Source organism: Dermatophagoides pteronyssinus, unplaced genomic scaffold (genome assembly GCF_027571235.1).
Source record: "Dermatophagoides pteronyssinus isolate colony J.1.1.1.1 unplaced genomic scaffold, Derpt_VIB-CSIC_2022.12 sq0041, whole genome shotgun sequence".
In the NCBI taxonomy this organism is placed as follows: Eukaryota; Metazoa; Arthropoda; class Arachnida; order Sarcoptiformes; family Pyroglyphidae; genus Dermatophagoides; species Dermatophagoides pteronyssinus.
The window spans coordinates 185,561-206,674 of NW_027461564.1; the positions used below are offsets into that span (position 1 = coordinate 185,561).

The 21,114-nt window shown below is 28.9% G+C and overlaps 1 protein-coding gene across 1 annotated transcript in view; it reads right to left on the reverse strand.

Moving 5' to 3' along the window:
• LOC113794797 (uncharacterized) overlaps positions 1 to 21,114 on the reverse strand; it is a 53,533-nt gene that overhangs the window by 17,260 nt on the left and 15,159 nt on the right. The window contains exons 3-4 of the mRNA XM_075823918.1: positions 8,098 to 8,156; positions 3,059 to 3,181 (exon numbers count right to left, since the gene is read on the reverse strand). The gene's annotated coding sequence lies outside the window, so the exon portion shown is untranslated. The remainder of the gene's footprint in view (positions 1 to 3,058; positions 3,182 to 8,097; positions 8,157 to 21,114) is intronic.

A 21,114-nucleotide genomic window follows, 5' to 3' on the forward strand; every position in this document is an offset into this window, starting at 1 on the left:
CCAATATTATTACCAAAAAAATCCGAATATATTAACTAATAAATATACTACTTGTGTTTTTGTTCAATTTCATTGGATCTTCATCGTTATCAGTACAACCTGAATGAATGGTTTGCATAGAATCACCAAAATATAGTATTAACAAACAACAATTATGAGATGGTATTATTGAGCAATCGATCGATTGATTATCGATTTGAATGAAATGATCACTTTTGTATTTAGGTGGATCCGTTTTCTTTTCTTGAGAAAATATGTTAAAGTTTTGATAATGATTCGAGTGGACAGGAATGTAATGTAAACAAACAAAATTGAATGATATCTGCTATTTTGAAAATCATTAAACAAACATCAACGAAAAAGGATTCAACAACCATGAAAGAAAATTTGTTTTGATTCGCACAAAAAGTTAGCCGATAAAAATAAATGTGTGACCGCAACTAACATCAAAACGATCATGATGATGATGTGTGAGAATCATCATCATCATCGTTTTTTAGTATCCAAACCAAATTCAGACTCAAATAAACTGAAAGAAAAAACCTAATCAGATCTTGATGACTATGGACTATTTGTGTGCATGTCGTTTTCTCACACCTTTTGATTACCAATTGGCCACCAAAATAATTCATTCATTCACTCATTTTTGTCTGGTTGAATCAAGCATTTTGTCATGATAATATTCAAGTGGACATTGAATATACTTCAACATGATGATGAACTTGATCTTGATGTTTTTTTTTGCTTATCGTTTATTTGTTGTTGTTGATGATGCGATTCAAATCGAATGCTGATGTTGTTTGCTTTGAATGTGTTAAGGTATAGAGAGATAGGTCATTATCACATCGAAATCAAGAAAACATTAAGAGAGAGAAGCAGAAAAACTATTTGGTTATAGAAATCTATTGCAAAATGTAAATATAGAAAGAAAGATAACTACCAAAATGATGAATGATATTATTATTATTATTATTATTATTAGATGATATAAATGTAATCAAATTGACCTAATAAAGCCTACTATGGTTGGATCGAAATAGATTTCATCCAGAAAAAATATGGCAATGAAAATTGAATTCGAAAAAATTGATGATTGGAAAAGGGAAAAATTGTCCAATAAACATAGATTTTATCTATTTATTCCATCCATTGGCTATTCGGTCAAGAATTTTTTCGTTTTTTTACAATCTATTGACCGGATCTAATCAATTTCTTGAAATGTTTATCTTGTTATCCTTGTTGATCAATGCATTGAATGAATGATGATGAAAATTCATAATGACACACATAAATGGTGTGTGCAAATGAATGACAAATCTTTCGCACACCAAAACTAAATAAAGTTGGCAGTTTCTTTCTAATCAAACGGAAGCTCAACAATATTCCTTATGATGATGATTATCATTAACACTTTTTGATTCAAATAATGTAACAAAGAATTTTTCATTACTGCTTGTATGGGAAGAGTTTCTGTCAAATAATTTTCAGTGAGAAAAAAAGTTCAAAATTAAATGGAGTTTTTTTTCATTTTCAAATTAAAAATTGAATTAGGTGATGATCAGGATGATGGCAGGTTCGCATTTGATGTTTGTACAGTAACATACAGCAATGAAAATCATAATTATAAAATGGTGATCAGGATAGGTAAATTTATTTTCTTGAATTTCTTTCACAGTATCATCATCATCAACAGCCATGATAATTATCTTCGAGGAATGTTATATCCTTTTTAGAAAATTGAAAAATCTTGATACAGATATTGATTTTTTGATGACAGGATTTCCAGAAGGAAACAAATCTTGATATGTCTGCAATACCAAAGCAAAATGAAACAAGTTTCCCCGAAAAAAACGAAAACAATTGATTGAATGATCCAGCAAATGAAACAAATTGAATTAATTATGAATACAACATTTTAATGATTGATTGATTAATTAGCTAATTAATCATCATCATCATCCTCGAGAATGAAAATCCAAAAACAAAACAACAGCAAAACTTAATTAGTTCATTCAGAATAAAATACACCCAAAATAATGTTAATTTTAACCAAATCAGAACAAAATAAAAGAAAAAAAGTGTATCAGTCATCAGGTGAATGTAGCCGACAGCAAAATAAATTCAAAATTCATTCAAAATAAAGGGAACGTTCAATTTTTTTTTGAAACGGAGAATTTAAATAAAAAAACCAAGTTCCTAAAAATATCCCGAAATGCATTGTTTTGATTGTTTCTGAAAAAAATCTAGATTTGATCTTATTGAATGTTGATTATCGAGACTGAAAAATACCAAAAAACATGATTTGAATAAATTTAAATGTTTTTACCTCTTCTTCCTGGATCTTTTTGTTTCAAAAATAATGATGATGGTTAGGGTAAACACCATTTTAAATATAGAAATTTTTTTTTGAATTTTTTAACCAAATGATTGGGCGCATTCATTCATTTATTGGTGGTGATCATCATCATCATTCAGGTTTTTTTCAGTGTTTCATTATTTGAATGAGAAACAAATCCATTGAACATCCATTTACAAAACTTTCACCCTTTTCATTCCCAATGTTGATATTTTTTCTCAAATTTTCAACTTTTTTTCGAGAAAATAACCATTATGAATCTGATTGACAAGTAATTAATCAAATGATCATCATCATTACCGCCGTCGTTTATCAAACTCAAAAACCTTGACTAACGGTAATTTTTTTTTGTTTACCGACGACAGATTTAGGCAACATTTGAAGAGTATAGTGTAAATCAGACATCGCATTTCATTAAAATCGAGATCAGATCCTTGATCCTTCTGTGTGTGTGTATTTTGCCACATAAATGAGAAACGTCGATAAATAAATGAACCGGGATATTACAGTTGGAGAAAAAAAATCACATCTTTCAATGAAAATTTGAAAAAAAAATTTCGCGGCTACTAAATTTAGACGAAAAAATCCTTTCATTTCACAAACCGCGAAATGTATGTTTTGAAGTTTTTCAGAAAAGAAAAACTCTAAAAAAATTTGCTCATTTGAATTTCAACTACGAAACGAGAAAACTTTTTAACTTACCTACAAAATCAAATCAAACGCTGTAATGTTTGACGAAGATTTATGTGGCCACACTTGCAGCTGTGCAAAGTTTGAAAAAAAAATTTCCAAGGATGATAATGATAATGATGATGTTATAAAGACCTAAAAATAATTATTTAACAAGAAAAACAAAACAAAACGAAACGGTTAGATATTATTACACATAACATTATATTTGTATTCAATAATAAATTAATTAATAATGATAATCAATCAGCATTTAATGAGCTTATAATAAAGTTTTAATTAACTTATATTAAACTGAATCAAACAAAACTCCACAAGGGAAAAAATGAAGAAAAATAAATTTAGATTGTGTTGATGATGATCATGAAACAAATGTTGATCAATTCAATGGATTAATTTTATGTTTTTCTTTTCTTGTCTGCTAAAAATAGCGTCACAATGAGCAAAACTTTTGACATTGGTCGAAAAATTCAATTCAAAATTCATCGTCTGAATGAATGGAAGGAAATTCAATTCAAATTTTATTTGTCGATCAGAAATGACAACAACAAGATAATTCTTTTCTTGCAAACATAGTCAAGGAAAGTATAGAAAACCAGATAAATTTGTTCACAATTTGGATTTTGGTTTGAAAAGACACAAATCTTAATCACAAAATCGATGGTCAAAAGTCAAAATGAAAAAAAAGAAGCTAACATAAAAAAAAGAAGATCGATATATTTGTATTGAACAACAACGATAATAAAGAAAAAATTCAACAGTCAATTCAATAAGGTTGTTGAATTGAGGTAGCTAATTTTAGCATCGATTGAAAAATTCAATTCAATTCAATTCTGAAGCTGAATGATGATGATGATAATAATGATGGTCAAGATATGTGTGTCATTTTTTCTTATGGAAGAAAGAAATGTGTTAACCATCACTGTCATTATCATCATCATAAATTGATGTTTTTTTTGCTGAAAAAGTTTTTTTTCTATCAAGTTGTAATGAAAAGTGAAAAAAAATTTCTTTTTTTTTGAAATGATGCATTAGGAAAAAATGGATAATGGCTACTTTTTTCCAGAAAAAACCCTTTCTGTTTTTTTCTGTCAGAATGATTTCTGTAAATTCCATTTTTTCCGACTATATTTAGAGGAAATGGATACGATAAAGATGATGTGAAATATTTTTTTGTTTTAAAAATTGATACATTAGCGACATCTAGTGTTGTTTTTAAAAAGTTAATTTTCAATTTTTATTTGAATGATATGCATCGATACAGTTCACTTAGGTTAGGTTGATCATTATGACGTTGAGTGTGATTTATAGTTGAGTTGGGTTAGGTTGATCACTATTACTGTAAGTGTGATTCATAGTTGAGTGAGGTTAGGTTGATGACTATGACTATGACTTATGGTTGAGTGAGGTTAGGTTGATCACTATGACTATGACTTATGGTTGAGTGAGGTTAGGTTATGAAGAATAGCCAACTCATAATGAAAAAAAAAAACTGACAAAGGTTCAACACGTGATATCGGCACTCATCAACTCAACTCTATAAATGAAGTAGAAAATTTACATCTGTTCATCGTCATCATCATCATTATTGTTATTGTATAACAAAAAAGGTCAAAGATTATTTCCGTTAGTATAATTTAAACTCCATTCAATTGAAATCCAATTCGAACAAAACATCCATTTTATTAATTCAAAATGATTTACATTTTTTTTTTGAAAAATTTCAAATCAATTAACGGTCGATAGATGGCGGTTTGCGGTAAATGTTCATTTCTATTGATGGATGCAACAGAGATCAAAACGTTAATGAAGTGAACCATTATACAAAAGTATGGTTCGCGCGCGGAAAAAAAACTTTTGTTAACTCTCCCCTCTCTCTCGAGATGAATATCGCCAATGAAAGACACACACTTAATCAACGAACAATATTTTGTTAAATTTTTTTTTGTTGAAAAACCGTTACAATTTTTCCCCATTCATATCATTCGATTCATTTACCACACACGCACACACATTCAACATTAGTGATTTATCGATCGATCGATGATTATAATGAGTGATGCAAACAACAAAAGTAATCAACATTGAGTGTAAGACCATGAAGGACATTGTGGACAATAAAAGGATATCAATCGAGTGGTGAGGGGTTGTTTTTCAATGAATTTTCTATTCAATTGAATCTATTCAAAGTAATTGACTTTCATTTTTAATAATTTATTTATTTTTTGTCAACCAACCAACATGATTATTTCACAATTGAATTTTATTATTGTCAACGAAAAGTACAACGGAAAAAATTGCCAATATTTGTTTCTCACTTTCAATTCATTAACGTTATTTTATTTAATTGTAATAAATATGGTGGTGGTCTGGAATGGATGATCAGATGGACAAATCGATGGGATTATTGCCAGAGCTTATGGTCTAAATAGGATTTGAGAGCAAAGAATTTTTTTTTCGGCTACAAAAAACATTAGGCAAATGATGGTAGATATCATTTTTCATTTTCATTTCAGCATAACTAGGTTGTATTTTTTGGTTACCTGTTTAAAAGATCATTATCATCATCATCATGCGCGTAATTACAGAAAAAAATAAAAAGAATTATATTCATGACCTCATTACCGAGAGACCAAGACAAGACGATAAAACAAAAATTCTTGATCAATCGATCTATCGATAGACTAAACAGACTCTGGTCAAATATAGGTTGGGTCTCATCGTCATCATCATTATAATCATGATCAAGGTCGACACTTGGGTCCTCACCATCATCTTCATTGACATACTTGATTATCATCACAGAGATACTAGTTTTTTTTTCTAGGGCAAATTGTTTTTTCTTTTTGCATTTCAGCAAAAAAAGAATTTTAAGACCCACAGAAAAGACAACCATCATCTGCATCTGTAGCAATTTGTCGGCAATAAGTGAAAATTTTAAAATCTGATTTCTTTCATTTCAAAAATTTCATCAATAAGCAAATGCGAAGAAAGATTAAAGATTTTTTTGTTACTTTGAAAAAAACAACTGAAGAATGAAAGAAGAAGAAGCGAAACAACAACTAATCTTCGAGACAAATTGTAAACATGCGAAACAAGCGAAAAAATTCGTGTTATTAATATTAAAAATAGATCAAACGAAACCAAGTGAAAACACATTGGAAGGACACACACGAATACAGAGACAGACAAATCCAAATAGATTTAGATTTAGTTCGAAAAAATGATTGATGAATTTTGTTTTTTGTTTCAATCGACAAAATCTATAACGAAATAATCAAATGCAAGGCAAAACAACAAACACGTGAGCTCTTTTTCCCTCTCCCTTTCTCCGCGAAAGTTGTTGTTTTCAAGAAAATTGAAATTATTTTTGAAATTTGTTTATCAATCCAAAATTGATTGCAAACGGGAGAAATTTGAGAAAATGAAAATTGCTCTTTTTCAAGTGAAATTTGTTCAATGTTTCGAAAAAAATTCATGGTTCCGCGAAAGAAGAAGTGGAAAATTTTTAAAATATTCAATTTCAATCTGATTGAATATTTATGATGAACAAAATGAAAATGCATAATTACATTCAATGATAAAATAATGATTTTTCAAAAAAACAATTTTTTGAACAAATGTTTGATCGATAAATTCATTTGTTTGGTTTGGTTTTTTGTTGGTGGCGATAAATATGGATCGATAAAGGTCATCACCATCATCATCTTTATTATCACCAACAAACAAATTTCAAGTTGAATCCAATCATTATTTCTCATTGCATCGATAATATTTTTCATTTGTATGTTTCCTCATCACATCACATTGTTTTTGATCAAAATATGACATCATCATCATCATCATCATTGTTATTGTTGATTTGTAGACTTGTCACACAGTACAGTAGCAGTGTTTTTGTTTCAAAGAAAACATTTCAAAATTTCAATTTGAAACAACAACATCACCGGCATGGTGGTGGATCATCATCATCTGGATCTTTTGTACAACATGAAATATATTGAAAAAATGAAATGTTTGTGCGACGAGATAATCATCATCATCGTTTTGAAAGAAAGAAAACATTTTGCATTGGAGTTATCAATCTTTTGATTTTCAATATTATTAAAAAATAAATAGTCACGACACGATATTGACCTTGATTCAACAGAACAGAAAAGAAAAAGCATTTCAATCTTGCATTATATAACAAAAAGGTTTGGATTGTTATTGTGTTTATGAATCTGTTTTGGGAAAAAATGATTATTATGAATCTTTTACCCTATGTGAATGGTGAATTGAAACAACAAAAACAAAAGAGACAAACATGGTGGGGAATCCCATATTTTGTTTTGTTATCTTTTTAATGAAAAACGAAATCAATATCTATGAATCAAAAAAAACAAGAAAAAGTTATGAATATTGTCTATTTTGGCTAGAAAAAACAGAACATGTTAATAGGACAAATTATTCGCACTACTGATCCATAAATTTCTTGTTATCATATACAAAGATTATCAATTTGTATAAAGATAACACAAAAAAAGGGGTTAAAAAATCCAAAAATAGTTTATTCATTCATTCATTTGATTCATTGAGATGAGAAAAACCAAACCAAATCATTAACAACAACAGTGATATATTCATCATAAAATCATAAAGATATGATTTTTATATGAAAATAAGAATGAAAACTTTTGTTCACAATCCTGGTTGGTGTGTGTGTGTATTGAACTTGAACTTGATGTTGTTCCAACATGATTCCATTCATAATGATCACGATTTATTTTTTCACATAAACACAAATTCAATGAAATTGAATTGAATCGATTCAATGAATTTTTCTATCATTTTTTTGACTGAGTAAAAAAATGAATGAATGTGTGAAGTGATTTATAAATAAATCTTTTTTAGATGGATTATTATCAGCATAATAATTCGTGATGATAATAAGTGAATAGTTTTGGGTGATAAACATTGGTGGTGGGTTTATTTGTTACTATTGTTGGATTTGAATTTAGTTTTTTTTGGCAACTTTAATATTAAAAAAAGAAAATTATTAATTTACTTACCAGTTGTTATTGTTGTTGTTGTTACAATACGATAATCAATGATCAACAATGATAATAATCTGAAATCAAATGAAAAAACAAAAATGATATTATTATTCATATTATTGATGGCGAAAAAACAGAAAAACTCGAGAAAATTTCCAGAAAATATCAATTAATTTTTCTAATGTTATTGACCAGAAGACTAAATTAGTTATCGTAAATCAAAATAATGATAATTATTTTTTTCATTTACTCAACAAAAAAAATCTATGTATTTGATCATCGGTCTTTGACCTTTTCGGTGTGATATAATCTATTTGGTCATTTAAAATCTATCCATAGTAATGAAAGGGTCATATCTTTACACACAAAATATATTCATTATTCCAAATAGACAATGATCATGAGAGAGTGTGGAGAGTGTTTTTTTGATAAAGTAAGTGTGTTTAAATGAAGAAGAAAAAAACCTTTTCAATATACAAAAAATCATCTTAATTAATATTTCAAAAAAATTCGTTTTTTCCACTTTGCTTTTCCCTCTCACCTTGAATGGGAATGAGAAGCTCATTCAATTTATACAACAAACAACTTTCATACAATCATAATTTATCCAATGTTCGATCTTGCTCGATTCTCCATAATAATAAGCATGAACATAATGGGTTAAATCGATGAAAGAATAGTGATGCCTCTCTCTCTGTCTATTTAGTTTTCGAAAAATTTTATCACTTCCTGGATGTCTATGATTATTCTACTTGTTGTAATTGCAAGATAAATTTAAATTTGTTTTTCTTTTTTCACTCCATTTCGACATGTATGATGATTTAAGTGAAGCAATTTTCTCAGTTTTTTCGAAATTCCAATAATAAGGAAACGCGAAAAAAGGATTCTTTCGAGGCGAAAAAAGTGTAATTTCTACAGTTATCGCTCATTTGATAAGCTATCAAAAGTTAAATTTTTCGAGAATATACGCTCAGGAAGAAGGAATGTTGTGAAGGAAAAGAAATTTTCGGCAAAAATTTGAACAAATTGAGATTATTATAAATTGAATAAAAATCAATCATTGAATCGATCCTGTCCATTAGATATTATTATTCAAAACAAAATTAAAATTAAATCATTGATTACATTATACAAGAATGTATTTACATTTTTGCCTTGAAAACTAAAACGTCAACTTTGTTTACGAAACAACAAACTTCCGAAGGGATTTCATCAATACGGATACAACAAATATCGATCAATTGAAATCATTGACAAATCAAACTAACAAACTAATCAAATAAATGAATATATTGTGAAAATAATTAAACTTTTAACAGCAAAATTGTCTCAAGGTAGGGCGGCTTTGTAACGTATACAGTGTAATAATCGTTAGTTGTTGTTGCTTTAAACGGCAGAAAACAAACAGCTTATTGACACCTTGTTATTATTTTTTCTCTGTTTATCGTTTCGAGAAAAAGATTTCGCTATCAAGATTTTTTGGCGATAAAGTGGAAAATGATTTTGGCACGTGGATGTCAAAACACAGGATTCGAACATGAATTTCAATTTTTTTACGTAACTAACTTTCGAAACCGTTTTGTTCTAACTGGCGGAAAAAAGTTTTTTGAAGCCAAAATCATAATATGATGATGGTTAATTGCATTTGTTTCCGATAGATCCATCCATCAAGTAAAAATGAAAAACAAATGAATTTCGTTTTTTGTTTTTTGGATATGATGAACCTACGCATCATTCGCACATCTTATTAACAGAGCGAAAAAATCATTTAATCATCACAATCAAATTAAACACCATTTAGGTTGGTTGAGTTTCAAATGGCTAATTATTATTGACAGTTTATCCAATGAAATGAAACATTCAATGTAAATTATCAATTTCAAATTTGGCCGAATGTGAAAATGATCAATGATCATTGTTGCTGTCAAAGAAATGAATGTTTGATTTTTTTCAGCAATTTTTTTTGGCAATATTCAATGAAGTTCGTTTCAATCATCGATAGATCAGATGAAATGAAATGAATCTGCGAAAAAATCTTTCGATTTCAACGTCGAGGTCACAATAATCATCATCATCATTAGCCTAATGCCGCATTGATATTATCATACAAAAATTGTGCGACTAATCAATTCATCAAAAAAATTTTGTTTTTTTTCTCATAATTTAGAAATTAGTTGTTGTCATCACCCATGCAGCAAATGAATAACAATCAAATTGTAAAAAGATCAATGAACATTGTCATCATCATCATGATTGTAATGGATGATCATCAACGATGGTGATTAACCTTGATTGAATTTGGTTATGGGAAAAACTTCAAAATCCAAAATTGCAGAATTGAATTAAATTAGCAATTTTTTTCTTTTTTTCGAAATAATTCAAGGTTTTTTGGAAGTGTGAAAAATTCAAAAAAAAACAGGAAAGTTCATGCAAACTCTTTACCCTTCGATATAAGTGATGGAATAAACATATCATTATATAATTAGACAAAAAACAGGGATAAAAAGGGTTATAAAGAAACATTGAAACAAATAATTTAATCATTAAAAATTAATAACCACGGAAGTAAAACAACAACAACAAATTAATAATCAACATTCAAAGGTCATTCAGATCAAAGAATTCTATGGAAAATTATCATTATTCCATCGGTAATCGATAATTGATCAAAAGATGGGAAAAATTTTGATTAAGGAAAAAAGAGTTAAATTTTGCAATAAGGAAATTCTTTTCGTTCGTTAATGCCGGGAACATCATCGTCGGAAGAGAATTATTATTGCATTTTCGCTTGGATGTTATTTCAATTTAACACTATCGGTGAAGAGAGGGAAAATCAATCGATATGGCTATTCGTTTGTTTGGCCGAAATTATGCCTGTTATAAAACGATCGATTGATGATCGATACATGTCCATTACCGACATTTGAAGAAAGAAGAAATGAAAAAACAATAATCATCATTCATGCAGAAAACAACAACAACAATGAAATGGCCACAAATAAATATGGCTATTTAGATAATGTTTCGTGGTACATGGCTTCCGGATTGTTTTCATACATTTCATATTTTTGGTCAGCCAATTTCATATCATTCATTCAATTTGACGAACATTATCGTTTATCTTTTTTCTCATTGTTCTGTTCTTGTTTTGTTCATCGTGATGATTGAAGAATTGAATTGATTTTTGTTTCGATTTTGAAAATCATTTATATGATCGAAACTGACTTGAATATTTCCAAGTTGGAACTTTCAAATATTGATTATCAGGATTTTTCAATTTTTTTCTGATAACGATGATATAAGATTTGCGTGTTGTTTTTTATGATTACTATTTTCATTCATTCCCTTATTGAAAATCTCACTAACGGAAAATTCTTTTATGTGATCAATAAAATGGCCATAAACAATTGATGATGATTGTAAAATTTTCAAAATGTTTTTTTCCTGTCACCACTAAACAAAAATTTGAAACTAAACAAGCCGGAAAGAGTATAGGTAAATTTTTACAGCATTTTACTTTTCAATAAAAATTTTGACAAATAATGTTTGCGGAAATGGCCAATTTTTTCAATTTGTTTGTTTCTCCTACGACGAAAAAACCTTCAAAATGTTATAATGTTTTTCGTTTGCGGATATAACACATTAATTTTCGTTTTGGGCAAACAAAAAAAAATGAAAATATCACATTCATTCATTGAAAATGGAATGAATTATCCAATAACAAACCAATGAAAATGAAATGAATGAATAAATAAACAAGTGCCAATTATTACGAATGAATGTGAAAAAATCATAGATACAAGTGAAATTCTGCCTACACACACTTGAGAGGTTTTCAATTCATTCATATTTTTTCATTTTGATTTCAATGGGAATTTTATTTTTTCTGTCGTTTTGAAAAAAATTCGATCCAATTAACCACCACCACACACAATAAATTTGGAACATTTTATGTTTCTTGGGTTTGTGACATGGAAAATGTGTGTGTGTCATGGCAGCAGTTTCTGTGGAATAACAAGCAACAAACAAAATGACGCCCGCTAGTAAAAAAATTGGGGAATAATCCCTGAACTTATTTTTGATGATCAATCGACAACATGGATGAATGGATCGCGGATATTATTTATTGGGCGTATAAATTGTCAAAAAAAACGAAAAAAAATTAAAAATCTTTTTTGCCCTTAAGACATCAATTTATGACTTTTAAGATTTCAACAACAAACAAAATTTATGATAATTTCCGTTATTTAACCGATTCAACATTAACGACAACAAGAGATTAATGATAAGGAAGATACACTAATCAGATTCATTGGCAAATTCTTTTCCGTCTTCGTTTCGAGACGAAAAATTATTATTTACATAACTGATTCACATTGAACCAATTATCAAATGATTTGTTTGCTTGTTTGTTTTAGTTTTTGTTTTATGCTAAACAACAAGGTAAAACGATCATCATCATCATTATTGATGAATTTGCAATTCAATATGCATGCATTACAAACACTTACGACACACACTGAACAAAACAAGCATTACAAACATTCCTGAGAAAAAAAAGTATTCATCATCATCATCAGCATTGGATGCTATTTGGAAGATGTTTTATTTTCTGCTTCATGGTAAATGATTTGCATTCTCAACAAAGAAAGAAAAATCAAGGTTTCTCAAAGTACATGTGTCATCATTGTATATTGAGATTTTTTTCGCTTCATATCATCATCATTATCATAATTCGAGATGTCAGATCGATTGACAATCAATTTTCCAGAAATAAACAAAACAAAATTGTTGATTCTTATTGTTTTAGAGAATTATGTCCATTGTTTTGAATGGTATCGAAAACAGAAAAATTGATTGTTTTTGTAAAATTGAAATGGCTGAATGATTTTCTTTTTCTTCTTGGTTGTTCACCTAAGAAGAAAAAGGATCTACGTTGAGAAATTGAATGAATGAAAACATCATTGTCCAAATCAATCACAATCAAATAGTGATGCTTCTAATAATATTTCATTCATTCATTCTTTTCGGACAAACGATAAAACGGCCATCATCATCATCATTATCGATGTTTAAACAACAACAACAATCCATTAATAGGGATCGACATTGAAACTTTAAGTAATGTCTATTTATGTATATTATATTGATCAATACAAACAAAAACAAAACAAATCAAATCGAAAAATTGTAGATATTTTTATCATAATCATATGGCGTAATCAATACATCCAATAATGAAGGTAGGCGGCAATTATATATCGATTTTCATTCTGAAAAAAATGAAAACAAATTATCATCAAATTAAATATATTGAACCATTCAGCAACAAAAACAAGGAATTTGTAACAACAACAACAAATATTACTCAATTTTAAACGTAAACAACAACAATCTTTGATTGTAAATGTAATAATATTTGAAATTTTAAACCTACCAATTAACATTATCATTCAATTTGGCATTCCAATCACTTTCTCTCTCTTTTCATTCTACCGATGATGATCATTATCAAGATGATGATGATGTTTTTCAGAACCATCAATCATTATCAATTCAGGATGTTTTGTGCATTTGAAATGAAATTGAAATTTTTGATTTTATTTCAAACTTTGAGATTAAAAATACCAGGGGGTAGCACTGAACAAAATGATGATTACGTAATTATACATGATATACATTGCGTGCTTTCAACAACAACGAAAGGGACATTCAGATAATTAAATTTTAAACAAAATTCTCCCTAGTGAAAAAAAAACCAGGTAAGAAAATTCGTGCAAATTTTCTTCTCCTTATTCACATCAGTTCGCAGTTCATCATTCAACAACCAAAAATGATGTAAATTTACAAATCGAAAAGAGATTCTCCCTTTTTCAAGGTCTATTTCAGGTTCAGACAATATTGTCAAGAATTTTTTATGACCAAAAGTCACGAGCTAAAAGAGAAGCTATCAATTATACAAACATAGATTATCATCAAATACTTATTGTCAATCAAATTGTAATCATTTAGCATCGAAAATATCATTTGTCAAAAACCAGAAAAAACATGCTAAAGGTGTGTAATTGAGAAGCCATTTCATTTAAGTGAAATGAAATTCGTGAAACAACATTAACACACGATTGTTTCACCGATGTTATATTCCACACAACAACACATCGTTAACAAATGAAAAAAACTGAAGAAGGGGTAACAATGAAGCTTGTTGTTTTTTCACACTTTCATTGGATAATGTTCAAGTCAAAGTAAAATTTGTTTTTTTTGTTCGGTGTATTGAACAACCGAACAAAACATTACAAAATTGAATTTTTTTTCTTTCAAAAGGAATTTTGCCTGTAGCATTTTTGTTTGCTTGATTACAGGTGGTAGGTTTTCATTCATTCATTCTTCATGATTATCAGACATTTTTGTATTATTGATTAAAGATCGATCGATCGATTCGTATTGGTATTCAAAAAAAAATACAGAAGCTTAAAAAAGTGAATTTTTCTTGTCGAAGAATTCGTTTTTTTTCTTTTCACGATACAAACATCCACTGTGCATGTCGTTCATCCATTCATTTATTGATTTATTTTATGATATTAGTATGGAATTCACGATTCTAAGAATTGAAAAGATTATCGAGATGACCTTGCCATTTAAGGATTATGATTATGATGATGATGTTTTCCATTTCATTTTATTTCTTCTTTTCCATTCAATTCTTGAAATTACATTTGAACAAAAATCAAAAGATTTCCTTAATGAAAAGGAAAAAATGTTGTTTTCAAACTTTTTTCCCAATGATAATGATGATGTGTTTGATATAAACATCATAATTAAAATTATTCATTCAAATTTTGAATGCAACTGACCAATATGATTTGAATACATAGAATGAATGAACTTGAATTAAGTATTTCTAAGTTGGCATAGGAACAACATGACAGCAACAATAATAAAACATATTTGTGAATCCGATCAACAGAAATAAAATGATATGATATGTGATTGAAAGAATGTTACAAAAACAATCATTTTTTGTTTTGTTGTGAAAAAATTTAGAACAAAAGTAGCAATCAAAAGCAGAAAAAACAATCCATATTCACATCATCATAATGATAATGATTTATCCACGCACACACTTTAAATTATCATAATGAACTTTTTTCTTCATATTTCTTCTTCCTTAACTAATGTAATGATAATTTTCTAATAGACAAAGTATATGTGTGTGTGTGGTATTGAAAGGAAAAAATGAATTAAAATACAAATCACATACATATAAGATATATGAATGATGATGATTATGATTAACATATATTGTTTATTAATTAAATTAAATTATATCAAGCAAGATTTGCATCATGATGAAAAATGATCGCAGATAATTATATTATATTGAACATCTTTGTCGGTCAATTTTTGCAAAAAGGATGTTGAAAAAATGAATATTTAAAACTTAAGTCGAAATAGCCGAAGAGTAAACACGTGTGTTTAATTTTGTGTCTATTTTTTCTATAATTTTCTTAATTTGTTTGTTTCTTCAAGTGCTAAATTTTGGTAGAATTTTGCTGAAAATATTCTTTATTCTTTATTCTGTGTCTTCTGCATACTTTTGGTTAAATTATATTTGGATTTTTGGTATAATCAAACGCCGATTGGGCTACAAGCTGTTGCTTGTTGTGCTCACAATACCATGCCTCAAAAGAGGTCTAATCAAAATTTAATTAATCCTGGCTTGTCGGATTCCGACCTGGACAGTGGTCCGGTTAAGATTCCTAAGAATTCTACTAATTCTGATACTGGTTTGGATCATTATATCGATAATACTGATGCAATTTTCGATTTGGATTTCTTTGATAGCTTCAATATCATCCATAAATGTTGTAACGATATTGATAAACGGTCGCTAAGCAAATACGCTAATGTTATTGTAACAGCTGCTGAAAATATGAAGTCATTATTTCTTGATCTTAATAATAAATTGGTTATTGATTCTGTCGAAACAAAAAATATATTGGCTGAAATTAAAAATAAATTGTCCACCCCCATCCCATATAATGTGATTGCTAGTCAAAAATTACGTCCTCCTAAAGAAGTTAAACCTTTGAATAATGAATTGACATTAGTAATAAAAGCCAAACAAGGTACTAGCATTGCTGATATTAACTCGAAGGTAAACCAAGAACTTCATGAAATTAGGAAAAAAAAGCCTAATTTGAAAATAAACAAAATATTACGGAATGCTAAAGGGAATGTTTTCAAACTACCCAATACTGATGATCTGGACACTTTAATTAATCATTTTAAAACAATTGATCAATTGACTCAAATAGCCGATGTGTATGTTCCTAAACCACTTGGACCGACAATAGTACTACGCAAAGTCAGTAAATTAACGAAATATGACGATATTCCTTCTATTTTGGCTAACGTAAATGATCAACTCAATAATTTGCAATCTGAAATAAAAGTCTTATTTGAGTTTCGTTCGAATGATCATTCTCGTGATGTTGTTATTCGAGTCTCACCAAAAATTTTCCAATTGATCTCGGATATGGACTATTTATATACTGATATCGAGGCGATCAAATTTCATCATCGTGTTTTTGTTAGACAATGCAAATATTGTTTCCAATTTAATTCGCACAAATCGAATGAATGTCCGCGAAAAAATTCCCCAGTTTGCGCTGATTGTGGTACTGAAGGAAATCATACTTGTTCTAAGGTTCATAAATGTCATAATTGTGTCACATACTTTAAAGATAACGTGCAACAATCGCTTCTGTGTCACAAACCTAATCATGCTGATTGCCCGTTGTATCAAAGACAAATTGATCGTGTTCTTCAAATAACTGCTTTTAAACATGTTGATCTTCCTGTTTATTCATCTGTTTCATCATCACCAATTACCGACATGATTGTAGAAGAATCTCAACAAACATCCTCTTCCAATAATATTCAAATTCAATAGGATCAAAGTTATTCAACAGAATCTCCGTAAAAGTCCAACTGCACATAATGAGCTTAGATATTCAATCATGCAAGATTCTATTGATATATTGGCTTTACAGGAACCTTTTGTATTTAACAATCGTGTTCCATTTTCCTTGTCTTCTAGAGTCTTTCACAGTCATCCATTCAATGATACGATTTACAGTGCGATTGTTGTCATCAATAATTCATTAATTATCCAACACCTTCATGATTTCACTAATTTTTTTGCTTCATCAATATTGATCCAGACTAGATCTAAGTATTTGGTCTTTGTTAATGTATATATTCATCCTGGCACCTTTTGTGATACTCATTGTAATTTTTTTGATTCACTTTTATCTTCATATCCCAACTGTCCCATAATTCTTTGTGGGGATTTTAATGCCAGAAATCCATATTGGTATGATTCAGTAACGAATAGTAATGGTTATAGACTTAAGAATGTTATTGATTCACATAATCTCATCATTTTAAATAATAAATCCAAAACCTGTCGTCAAGCTAGCATTATTGATTTAACCATCACAAATTCTATGGCTTACAGCTATATCTATAATTGGCATGTTACCCGTTTCACTGAACTATCTGATCATGAAACAATTAAATTTGATATTGTTTCATCTCATGATAATTTTGAAAATCACCATATTAAGTCAACATGGAAGTTTATTGAAGAAAACATGGAATGTTATAATAACAATATTGATCAACATTCTATCTCTGAACTAAACCAATTCATCAACGATTGTTCTAACCATAGTGATTTAAATGTAGCCACCAATAAACTTGCTAAGATTTATATTGAAGCTGCATATAAATCATTTAATGTTCGTAAACCTTCAAATTATCCTAAAAAATTTACTTGGTGGACCAAATCTCTTGATAATCAAAAAAGATATTTTCAATATATCAAAAATCTCTATTATCGTAATAATTCTCAAATTTCTTATGATTTTTACAAAAATGTTCGTAATAATTATGTCCGATGTATTCGCAAAGCCAAACAGGATAGTTTTCGAAGTTTTCTTGAAGAAGCTGATTCTGTCAATCATTTTGGTAATACATTCAAATTATTAAAATTATTGATTAGTAAACCAAATAACAGAATCCCAATGATTGATTGCTTACCAGCTATTGACAAACAACAAAAAATGAATCATATTCTTAATCAAATGTTTCCGGATGATGATTCTTCTAGTGATAATCAAGTTGCTGCATCAATTCGTCATCATCATCTTGTTCTCAACAATAGTTCTGATGTTCTTATTTCTGCTGATGAAATCATTCTAATAATCAAAAATTTGAATGTTAAAAAGGCACCTGGTTTGGATTATGTTTCAAATCGAATGATAAAATCGTCATGTGATCTTCTTGCACCATCTATTTGTGCTCTGTTCAACAAGTGTCTAGGTTTACACTATTTTCCGTATGATTGGAAATGTGCTGGTGTGCGTATAATTCCAAAGCCGAACAAAAATGATTATGATGATACTAAAAGCTATCGTCCTATTAGTTTAATCTCTAATTTAGCAAAAATTTTTGAAAAAATTCTTAAAATCAAGGTTTATGATCAATTTTGTCATCTTTTAAATCCAAATCAACATGGCTTTGTAAAAAATAAATCAACATCATCTGCTTTGTCTTCAATCACTAGTACGGCTTTGCTTTATAAAAGTACTATGAAAACATCCATCATTGCTCTAGATATTGCCTCTGCGTTTGACAAAGCATGGTGGCCTGCCATCATTTTTGAACTGGATAAAGCAAATGTGCCGGCCAATCTCATATTATTGTTGAAGTCATATCTTTCTGAAAGATCAATTATTTTTAATTATGGTAATTATTCAGCGTCCAAATCATTGTCATGCGGATGTCCACAGGGAGGAGCTTTGTCTCCTCTTCTTTGGATAATCTTATTGAACGACTTATTATGTAAATATAATATCGTTGATTCGAAACTGATTGCATTCGCTGATGATCTCACTATTGTCTGTTGGGCAACTAATACAAGATTATTGAATTCTAAAATTATTGAATGTTTAAATTTTATTGAAGATTGGTGTGCAAGCCGTAAATTGGTTATCAATCACAGTAAAACCAATATACTTTACCTTTTCAAAAAAAATCATCCAATAATTCATCATCGTAACCACACTATTCATTCTTCATCATCAATCAAAATTTTGGGATTAACGTTTAGCAATCATCGTTTTAAAAATAAATTGAATTTCTCTCAACACATCAATAATATTATTGATAAAATCCAAAATCTTTTCCGTATTTTTTTTGCATTAATTAGTAATACGTGGGGCATCTCTTTTAAAAAAGATTAAACCTTTTAAGGGTATGGTTAGACCTGCTATTACTTATGCTTGTGATATTTGGTTTGAGCATATTAATCTGAAGCAAAAAATAAATTGGATTCGCTACAACATAGATTTTTGATCAAAACCACTCATGCGTATTGTACTACTCCGAAAAACATCGTTGCGGTTATTTGTAATATTTGTCACCTTTCTGATTATTGCTTGTTGTTGAACTCAATCAAAAATATAGATGATTTATCTATTCGAAAATATGTCCGTTCTGATATTGCCAGTAAACTTATCACCGGTTATTATACCAATACAAATTGCACATTTAAGATGTTTTTTGATTCGTCCAATATCCCAAAAGTTTTCCAGCCAAACTTCTTCAACATGCAATTTGTTAGTGGACATGGTAACTTTAATTATTATTTGCATCGGTTCAATCTTTTCATACATCTTCTTGTGATTGTGGCTTTCATGAACAGGACTCAATACATGTTTTGCTAACTTGTCCATTGTTCTCTTCTATCAGAATACATAGTTTTTCAAATTTGTCCGAATTTTTTCATCTAAATTCAATTTTCACATTTTTAATTCTTTTGTAAAAATTACTATCATTTAAAATGTATCTCTTCGCAATAATTTTTGTTTTCTTTTGTACTTTGTTAATTTTTCTTTAATATTATCGCACAAATGCCTTCGGGCAGCGTGTGTTTAATAAAATTTATTATTATTAATATTTAAAACTTTTTTAAAAGAAATTTTCTTTTGAATTGAATAACATTAGTATTTTGAAACTAAAATGATGATAATATCTATGCTTTCAAACATAGAAGACGAAAAAAAGTTGAATAAATTTCATTTAAAGTAAGTTCGTCTTCGTTATTTGCATCGGAATGTTGAACCTGAAAAAGAAAATCTCTCATTTCTCTTGCTCTATCGCGGAAAAAAAACATTACGCCCTGGATATCTCATGCATTTTCTTTCACGAAAAAAAACCTAAAGGGAAAACAAAAGAAAAGCCAAAAGCGGAGAAAGTGGAATTTGTTTTTCATTCCTGGCGTCAGTTTGGCTCGATTCAGATCATCATCATCATTGAAAATAGAAATATAAGTAGATGGATGAATGGATAACACACACACACACCGAAGAAATGATCAATGATTTTCATTCAATATAAAGACATTCTCTTTGCGAAAATAAAATAATATTGTATAAAAGTGAAGGTCACTATAAACAATGTTATACAAGAATTTTAAAATTTCAATTCAACACCGAAATGCATTGGAATAATTGCTATATATTGCTTTGACACACACACTGTACACAGTATACCGATCATTACTTTCATTATCGAGCCAAAATAAAAAAGATTTTCAAATCGAACCGGTCTACCAATGAAAAAAACGAACGAAACGAAGAAAGTTTTCCTATCGAATCTCAATCTTTCTTTCTTTCTTTCGTTAGTTGTTGTATGAAACTATCAATTATTTCTTTCAGTTTAGCCTGAACATAGATTCTCAAGGAGAAATATATTTGGAAAATGGATTTTTACAATAGACCTATTTGCTGAATACCTGGCTGACCTGAAGGTGAGAGTTCACAATCTTCATCATAGACACATAAAGTGAAAGAAAATTTTTGATATTTTCTTCGCTTTGAAGAATAAATGATGGGATAATAATGACCCAATGTTTTTTATTTCTGTATTTTGATTTTTGCGTAGATTTTTTAGATAGAAATC